Genomic DNA, 9,856 nt, shown 5'->3' on the forward strand with positions numbered 1-9,856 from the left:
TGTGTTCTAAGGGCCCTCCCAGCTCTGACATTCTGTGTTCTAAGGCCCTCCCAGCTCTGCCATCCTGTGTTCTAAGGTACCTCCCAGCTCTGACACTGTGTTCTAAGGGCCCTCCCAGCTCTGACATTCTGTGTTCTAAGGCCCCTTTCATTGAAATGGCTTTGGAATAACAGGGCCTAGGTTTAAATCTTGCCTCTTATATTTCTTAACTGTGTGACCATGGGCAAGCCACTTAACCTCCCTAGGCCTCAGTTTCCTTATCTGTAAAATGAGTTGAATCACTGAAGTTCTTTCCACTTCTCAATCTATGATTATACGATTTCTATGTCCTAAAAGACCTTCTACCTCATCCCCTCCCTTATGTCCTAAAATCTAGAAAGATTCCTCCTTGGCCTTGCCCCTCAGAAAGGTAGGTAATAGTATCTGACCTCAGCAATATCAGGCTCTTTTGTCTCTCACTTGAAAAGGAAGATTCTAAGACTTCTTTTACTGAAGTCACTTTGTAGGAAACATTTAAGGGGTAGCCATAGGACTTTCCTCTGTCAGAAAGAAGATTGCCTTAAAATAAATAAACACAGTCCTTATGGGGGAAAAGAGAGGCAGGTAGGTAGTAGAGTACTGGGTGAGTGCTGAGCCTGGAGTCAAGAAGACCCAAGTTCAAATTCGACCTCAGACACTAGCTGTGTGACCTTGGGCAAATCACTTAATAACCCTGTTTGCCTCAGTCTTCTGAGCTGTAAAAATGAGCTGGAGAAGGAAATGGCGAACTATTCCAGTATCTTTGCCAAGAAAATCCCAAAAGGGGTCATGAAAAGTTGGACACAACTGAAACAACTGAACAACAACAAAAATGGGGGAAAAGAGAAAGAAGAAAAAAATTTGAGTTCCAGCGAGGAGCCCCTTCCTACCCCTATAACGGAAACTGGTGAAACAACCTTGTACTGGCCTTAAAGGAAATAGATAATAAATCCTTCTGTGCTGGTGAATTTCTTGGGATCCTCAACCCCTCTGTGGTTTCAGTTATCTGCTCTAGAAAAACAACTTGGGCTTGTGTTGGGCCCTGTTCCAGGACCTGGCTAAAGGGTTTATCTTTTTCATGTGGGGGGGTATTTGAGAATGAGAAGAAGGGGTCTTGATCCACTATCTTCCCAAGCTCCAAAGGTTGTTCTCAGGAGATCTTTGGGACAGCAAAAAGATAGAACCCCGGAACTCAGGGGCCCTGAGATGTTAGGAAGCCTGAGAAATAATATCTATTCACATTTCTACAGTGGGGTTAAAGTTTACAAAACTTTTTTTTTAATTTTTCACAATCATCTGGTGAGGTAAGTAGTACAAATATTATTATCCTTTAATACCTAAGGAAACAGACTCAGAGAGAGAGGTTCAGTGATGTACTCATGGTCATACAGGTCTTCTGACTCTTCACTGAAACACATCACTGTTAGATATGGGAAAGAAGGGAGAAAAGGATGGGGGTTACTGTCTAGAATTGTAGACTCATAGAACCTTTAGGTTGGTGAGGACCCTAGAGATCACTGAGTCCAACCCTCTTATTTTATAGGAGAGAAGACTGAGGACCAGAGAGAGGAGAAGAGGATGTGACCTTTTTCCAGATTATTTAGTGATGCCCCTTTTTAGATCTAGTGACCTGTCTACAAGAGAGTAAAACTGGGTTGTTCTTGTAACTAAATGCTCAGGCTGCAGCTTGATTCATATTTAATATGAAGCCAAATGTGGCATAATGGAAAGAGCATTTGGCAGCATCTCGGGATACCTGAGTTCACAGCCCATTTCCAGAGCTTGCTCCAACACTTTGGGCAAATTATTTAACCTGCCATACTTTCCTCGTCTACAAAATGGACCTGATTGTGTTTGTATTACCTATCTCAAGGGATTGTGAGGAAAACATTTTGTAAATCTTAATGAACCATAGTATTGTTAGTTGTTTAGAACTGTGTTTCTTGTAGCATGTGTTCTGATGCTACTTTCCCAACTCCTTACAAACGATGTGTCAGATTCCCAGAGCATGCCTTCTGTATCCTCTCAGGGATCCAGGGATACCCTGAGAAGTTGGAAAGCATCTTTTCTAGTGACATAGCTTACAAGCCCCTACTGGTATGCTTTCTGCCATGATTACCAGTAGAGAATAATTTAATCAGCCCAGATTTAAGTAGCTTTTAGAAAGGGTATTTACTAAATCAATAAACATTTAAATGCCATCTATGGGCCAGGCTGAGGATACAAAAAGAGTCAAAAGACAAGTCCCTGCTCTTGAATAGTTTACAAGCTAATGAGGGAGACAGTATGCTAGCAAATATATTCAAAGCAGGCTATATACAAGATAAGTAGAAATAATTAGCAGAGGGAATGTACTAAAAGTAAGAGGGATTGGGACAGGCTTCCTGTAGAAGGTAGGATTTTAGTAGGGACTTAAAGGAAGTCAGGCAGGTCAGCAGTAAGAGCAGAGGAGGGAGAGCATTCCAGGCATGGGGGACAGGCAGAGAGAACGCCCTGAACTGAGAAATGACAGTGTTTTGTTCATGGAACAGTCAGGAGTCCAATGTCCCTGAACTGGAGAGTACAGACTGGAATGGTAGGATGGGGCTAGGTTAATCTGAATGCCAAATAGAACATTTTATATTTGCTCCTCGAGTCAGCAGGAAGCCACTGACTGGAATTTATTGAGCAGGGGAGTGATGTGATCAGAGCTGAGCTTCAGGAAAATCATTTTCATGGCCACTTGGAGGATGGATTGGGATGGGGAGAGACCCGAAGCAGGCAGACTCACCGGCAGGTTATTGCAATAGTCCAGGTGTGAGGTGAGGGCCTGCACCGCACCATAGTGGTGGCAGTAAGAAGCAGGCATATTTGAAACATGGTTCAAGGTATATTAGGGCAAGGTGGAGAAGGGGGTAGAGTTCTGGGCTTGGAATCGGGAAAACTTATCTTCCTAAGTTCAAATTCTGCCTGAGATACTAGCCGTGTGATTCTTCACAAGTCACCTAACCCAGTCTGCCTCAGTTTCCTCATCTGTAAAGTGAGCTGGAGAAGGAAATGGCAAACCACTCCAGCATCCTTGCCAAGAAAACCCCACATGGGGTCACAAAGAGTCAGATTCAACAGAAACGACTGAACAGCAGCAGCAGCAAAAATATTAGGATTGTCCAACAACAGGTGAGGCTACGTAGCATAAATTTGTAGTGGGCCCAGTCAGAATGGTTGTGTGAATTTCTCCATCTTTGTTCAGCAGCATTTATGTAGGATTGAAGATGGGGAAGGGCGGGAGTAATTCAAGGCTGAAGTTTGGCTGGGAATAATAAGTGATATGATAAGGGGGCTAAGGATTCAAGAGAAGAGGACAGTGCAGAGTTGAATTGGTTCACCAAGGAGACAAGATGGGGAGAAGAGGAGAGTGGCTAGTACAGGGGAGATGGCCTGGGAGAGAACTGGGGGGTCAAGGGATTGGAGGTCACAGTGCAGCTGAAGAATAAAGTTATGTAACGAAGGTAGAGGGAGAAGTGAAAAGCCAATGGATTACGGTGGGATAAGGGGATCTGGGAATTCTTGAATAGAGAGGGGTCGTATTTTGGGTGATGGACGGACCAATTGCATGACCATCTTTGTGTGTTGCTGAGGTGGAGTGGAGGAGTTGGTCTTGGGACGTGAATAGGTTGAGGAACAAAAGTCTAAGACACACTTTCCCACCAACGTATACAGACTTCAAGGGAAAGTGGGCTCAAACTTACAGAACACACGTGACAAAGTTGAAATTATGCCCCAAGGGAGAAGTCCTTTTCTCTCCTTTCATGGTGTAGTTTCTTTGGTGGGCTCTTTGTAGAGTTGTAAATCTGGGCTCAGTCCGTCCTGTCCTTGGTTCGTAATGCAGACACTGCCATGAGCTGCTGCTCTCCCACGGGATGATACTAAGATATCAGTGGGAAGATGGGAACTCCCAAATCCACTGAGCCCTTTGAAGGTACTCTTCCAGCCAAGATGGGTAGGAGAAACCAAAATCAGAGCCAGAGTACTCCTTCCTCTTTCCCCTGCCCTTCATCCCCACCAATCAACTCTCAGGGTTTAACGAGAACATTCTCTACCAGATACTCTAATAACTTAAGTCCTGAACTTGTCTTTTGGTGTCGATTACAAACAGGACATGACTGAGTTTCCTCAGCCAACCCATATATTCTTCCTGTCAACTTCACACTAGTTCATCCAAGGACATTTGACATTTAAAGTATACAGAGTGCTAGACTTGGAGTGAGGAAGACCTGAGTTCAAATCCTGCCTCAGAGACTTACTTGTTGTGAAAGCCTGGGCAAAGCATAACTTGTTTCAGTCTCACCTGTAAAGTAGAGATAATAATAGCACCTATCTCACAGGATGGATGTGAGGATCAAATGTAGATAAAATACTTTGCAAATCTTGAAGTGCTATATAAATACTTTGTGGTTGTTCAGTTGTTATCAATTGTGTCCACCTCTTTGTGACCCCGTTTGGGGTTTTCTTGCCAAAACTACTGGAATGGTTTGCCATTTCCTTCTGCTCATTTTACAGATGAAGGTGAAGTGACTTGCCCAGGGTTACCCAGCTAGTAAGTGTCTGAGGCCAGATCTGAACTCAGGAAGATGTCTTCCTGATTTCAAGCCCAGTATATGCATATGTACTCGATCTACTTCGCCACCTAGCTGCTGGCATTTAAATCCTAGCTACTGTTATTGTAAAAGCATTTGATTAGTTGGTTAAGACTTGTTCTCTCCCCAGCTGATAAATGGTCAAAGGATATGAACAGACAATTCTCAGATGAAGAAATTAAAGCCATCTATAGTCACATGAAAAAATGCTCTAAATCACTATTGATTAGAGAAATGCAAATCAAAACAACTCTGAGGTACCACATCACACCTATCAGATTGGCCAGCATGACAAAACAGGAAAATGATAAATGTTGGAGGAGATGTGGGAAAATTGGAACACTAATACATTGTTCGTGGAGTTGTGAAATGATCCAACCATTTTGGAGAACAATTTGGAACTATGCCCAAAGGGCTACAAAAATGTGCATACCCTTTGATCCAGCAATAGCACTTCTAGGGCTATATCCCAAAGAGATCAAACAAATGGGAAAAGGACCCACATGTACAAAAATATTTATAGCAGCTCTTTTTGTAGTGGCAAAGAATTGGAAATTGAGAGGATGCCCATCAGTTGGGGAATGGCTGAGCAAGTTGTGGTATGTGAATGTAATGGAATACTATTGTGCTCTAAGAAATGATGAACAGGCTGACTTCAGAAAAACCTGAAAAGACTTGTATGGTCTGATGCTGAGTGAAGTGAGCAGAACCAAGAGGACTTTGTACACAATAACAGCCACGTTATGCGATGACTACGATTGTTAAACTGAACCCTTCTCAGCATTATGAGGATCTAAGACATCTCCAGAGGCCTCGGGATGGAAAATGCTGTCCACATCCAAAGAAAGAACTATGGAAGTCGAACCGCTATCACTCATTTTTACCTTCTGTTGAGTTTTGTTTCATCTTTCTGATGGTTCCTCCTATTGGTTTTAATTTTTACTTACAACTTCACTAATGTGAAAATGTGTTTAATAGGAATGTAAATGTGAAGCCTATATCAGATTGTGCGCTGTCTTGGGGAGGGTGGGGGGAGGAAGGGGGAGAAAAATTTTCAACTCAAAAGCATATGGAAGTGATTGTTGATAAATCAAAATAAATTAATAAAAAAAAAAGACTTGTTCTCACTTCATCCTTACTTGAAGCAGGATGAGGGTGACAATTTACTCCGTCAATCCCGTCCTTACACTTAGGTGCAGACTTACAATTCATCTGTAACTTCCAATCTTGGAGAATGGCTGGAGGCTCAGGGTGATTATGTGACGTGCCTGGGATCACAAAGCCAGTCCATGTCAGAGGCATGGCTTCAAATCAGGTCTTCATGATTCAAAGACTAGCCTCCAACCATCAGGCCACATTGCTCCTTAGAAATGTTATTTACTGTTTTTATTAGTTTGCCCAAAGAAAACTCAGGACAATGAATTACCCTTGTTATGTGCGTCCATTGAGAGCAAAAGCTAGTCTTCAGGGGGTTTTCTGGCCATGTGAAATTCCCTTAATGATCTGTTTACAAAAGGAACAGGGGTTACTTAGGGGGTAGGAAAGCCTGTGACTTTTATGAAGGTAGCTGTGCTCAGATGCCCCCAGGGTCCCCTCATTATTTCTCCTTCCTTTCCTTCTACCCACCCCATTACCCTTCTGCTCTGTTTCTGCCTCATCTCCCGGCTGTCACTTCAGTATCGAGACAGGGAAACGATGCTTGGAGCAGACTAGAAACCTGGGAGGCTGGAGACTACCGCAAGTAGATGAGGAAGCTCTTTCTTTCCACTTTGCCCTTCAGAGTTGGCAGCCAACATGGAAGCTGCAGGGATCCAGGGATCCCCAAGAGTGACCCTGCACAGCCCAGTCACTTTCATCGGGGCCCCTCCATGCCAAGACCTGCGAGCCCCCCAAAGTCTTACCCAGCGATTTCCCGCTTCAGTTCACATCAGTGCAGGAAAGAGTGATTCGACTGTTTCTAGGAACGTCATGATGCCCTCGTTGCTAGGGACCTTCGAGATCATCCATTCTGACCACTTCAAGGTCACACAGCTAGGAAGCAGCAGAGCTGGGTGGAGAATCATAAGCTTTTAGAGCTGGAAGTGACAGGCTAGCCTGATCCGCCCATTTTGGAGGAAGAAACTGAGGCCCACAGAAAGAAGGGATTTGGCCAAGAAGGTGAGTGGAGGAGCAGAAACTCCAAGGCAGTCTTTCTGACTCTCCAAATCTAGTGCTCTGCCCCTTATGCCATACTGTTCTTAAGAGCTTAGGCCAGAAACCCTATAGAGGCAGCACCATGTGGTCTCTCACCTCCTCCAGGAAGCCTTCCTTCATTCTGAAAACCCTCTCAGTTTGCTCTATCTTCATTTCATTCATTCATAGAATGAAAAATGACATCAAAGAGATCTGATGTCACCGCTTGACTTGAAATGCTCCTGGAAGCTGCCTCCTCCCTTGGGCTGTCTGCCTCCAAAGTGTGTGTCCTGCTACTCCCCTTCAAAACCACGAGGCTGATGTTGAGCAGAGGCAGGAGTCAGGGAGGGGAAAGAAATTCCCTCCAGTTCCTGCTCCCCCACTACTGCTTCGCAGGCAGCCTCTGCTTGCAATCTCAGCTCGCCTAAACTGAGTTCCTTGGAGCTTATCCTTTTAAAGCCAGAGAGGCGTGGCTGAGTCGTTTCCCCAGCCAATGGTGTTGTTCTCTTCTGGCTCAGTCAGAAAGGTCTTCCATCGGGACAGAGGGTCATCTTTTATAATTATTTAACACCACATTACTGTGTTTACAATCTGGACCTTCTGTGACTACAGGCAGCTAGGTGGTACAGTGAATGGGACTGGAGTCAGGAAGACCTGGGTTCAAAACTGGCCTCAGACACTAGCTGTGTGACCCTGGGCAAGTCATTTTAACCTCTGTCTGCCTCAGTTTCCTCATCTCTAAAATGAGCGTAACAATAGCACCTACCTCCCCAAGGTGTTGTGAGGATCAAATGGGATAACATTTGCAAAGTGCTTTGCAAACCTAACAATGTTACATTAAATTCTAGCTATTATTACATCAACCTGGGGTGGGGGTAGACATCACACCACTCCTTCCTGTACACATTCAACAATAACTTATTAAGTACCTACTGTGTGCAACACTCCAGAATAAGAAAGATACAAAGATCAGTGATAGCAGTAAAGAGCTCTAAAGAAGCATTGTATCTGGCTTGGAGAGCCCGCTAACTTACTGCCTGTCTTGCTTTTACTTCATCACCTGTAAAATGGGCTCAAATAAGATAATAGCTAATAGAGCACTTTGCAAACCTTCAGAAGAATATAAGGTCCACGAGGGCAAGGACTGTTTCCTTTTTTGTCTTTTATGTAATGTCTAGGACAGTGCCTGGCACATAGCAGGTGCTTAATAAATGCTTGTGGATCGATTAATTTATATTCTCATGGTCTAAGGCTGTGCCTGGCACATAGTAAGTGCTTAATAGATGTAACTGTTAGCTCTCTAACACTTTCATCTTGTCTCAGTTTCTCCCCCCTGCCTTGCACTCAGGAGAGGGCTCCACATTCAACAGGTACTTGGTTATACCAAGGAAGAGACCTGGAGAAAAAATTCTATGTATTTCCTGTGATCGTAATCACATGATGATAGCTCTCTCTAGCCCTTTCAGTCAGGCAAGGAGATTGAAGTTACCTTCTTTACCTACCTTATCTTCCTGGGTTCAAGGTCTCAGGGTTGGAAGAGCCTTCGAAATCGCTTAGTCCCACCCCGACCTGAACAAGAAAATCCTCTAAGACCCGTCTAGCAAGTCAACCAAACCTTGCTGGAAGCTTTTGATGAGAAGCGCCCTTCTAGGGAGCCCATTCCACTTTGGGATAGTTCACATTGTTCACAAGGCTTTCCTGGCATTAGACCCGAATCGTCTTCTTTGCCATTTCCAGCCATCCTTCCTGGGTCTGCCCTCTGGGGCCAAAGAGAACAAATCTTCAAATACTTGAAGACCACTACCATGACTCCCCTGTCTTCTCTTTTCTAGCCTCAACATCCCCAGTCTTTGTAGGACACGAGTTTGAGATCTTTCGTCATTCCTGGTTTCCTTCTTTTCGGACACAGCCCAGTGTAAGACCATGGTGTGGCGTGTGCAGCGCTGGACTTCGAGTCACAACACCCTGGCTTTGAATTCTGCTTCCCGCGCTTACAAGGCGAGTCACTTAATCTCTCCTCCTTTCTTCGACTTATAAAATGGGTACCTCTCTCAGAGGGCTGTTGTGAGGACAAAATGAGATCTCGTTTGAAAAGAGCTTTGTGACCCTCACAGAGCTACATAAATGTGAACTCTTGCAATGTGAGCCTCCAGAAATGTAGCACCCAGAACTGAGCACAATTCTCTAGAGATATAGTCAAATACAGAAGAATGCCCATCTCTTCAGTACTGGGCTTCATGCCTCCCAGGGTCCTACTCCATTTTGTCTTTGTTTTAGTAATTTTGGGAGGCAGAGTTAAGTGACTTGTCCAAGGTCACACAGCTAGTAAGTGTCTCAGGCAGGATTTGAACCCAGGTTCTCCTGACTCCAGACCCAGTGCTCTATCCACTGTACCACCTAGCTGCCCCTTATTCCATGTTTCTGGTTTGTTTGTTTGTTTTTTGGCTGTCATATCACACTATTGGCTCTTATTTGATAAAATCTATTTGATAAAATCTCTACATCTCTTTCAGGACACTCTTCTATAGCCATGTCTTGCTTAGATTGTATTTGGGAAGTTGATTTTTTAAAATCGAAGTATAAAACCACATTTATTTTCTTATGTTTCATCTTATTATTCATCTGATTTTTTTTTAGTCCAGTATTCTATACCAAGATATTTTTTGAATCTTGATTATGGTACAGTGAAAAGTGTACTCAGAGTCAGAGGCCCTGGGTTCAATGCTTCACTTTGTTTATACTTGTATGTTGTTGTTCAGTCGACCATGTCCAACTCCTTGTGACCCCATCGACAAGCTGTCCATGGGGTTTTCTTAGCCAGTGTAATGGAGTGGTTTGCCATTTCCTTCTCCAGTGAATCCTTCTGTCAGGCAACCAGAGGTTAAATGACTTGCCCAAGGTCACACAGTTAGGAAGTATCTAAGCTGGATTTGAACTTGGGTCTTCCTGACTCCAGGCCCAGTGCTGTATCCACTGAGCCAGCTGCATCAACCTGCATGACTTTAGGCAATATCCTTCATCTCCTCCTTACCTGTAAAAATGGGGACAGA

Source organism: Phascolarctos cinereus, unplaced genomic scaffold (genome assembly GCF_003287225.1).
Source record: "Phascolarctos cinereus isolate Bilbo 61053 unplaced genomic scaffold, phaCin_HiC Scaffold_726;HRSCAF=1367, whole genome shotgun sequence".
NCBI lineage: Eukaryota > Metazoa > Chordata > Mammalia > Diprotodontia > Phascolarctidae > Phascolarctos > Phascolarctos cinereus.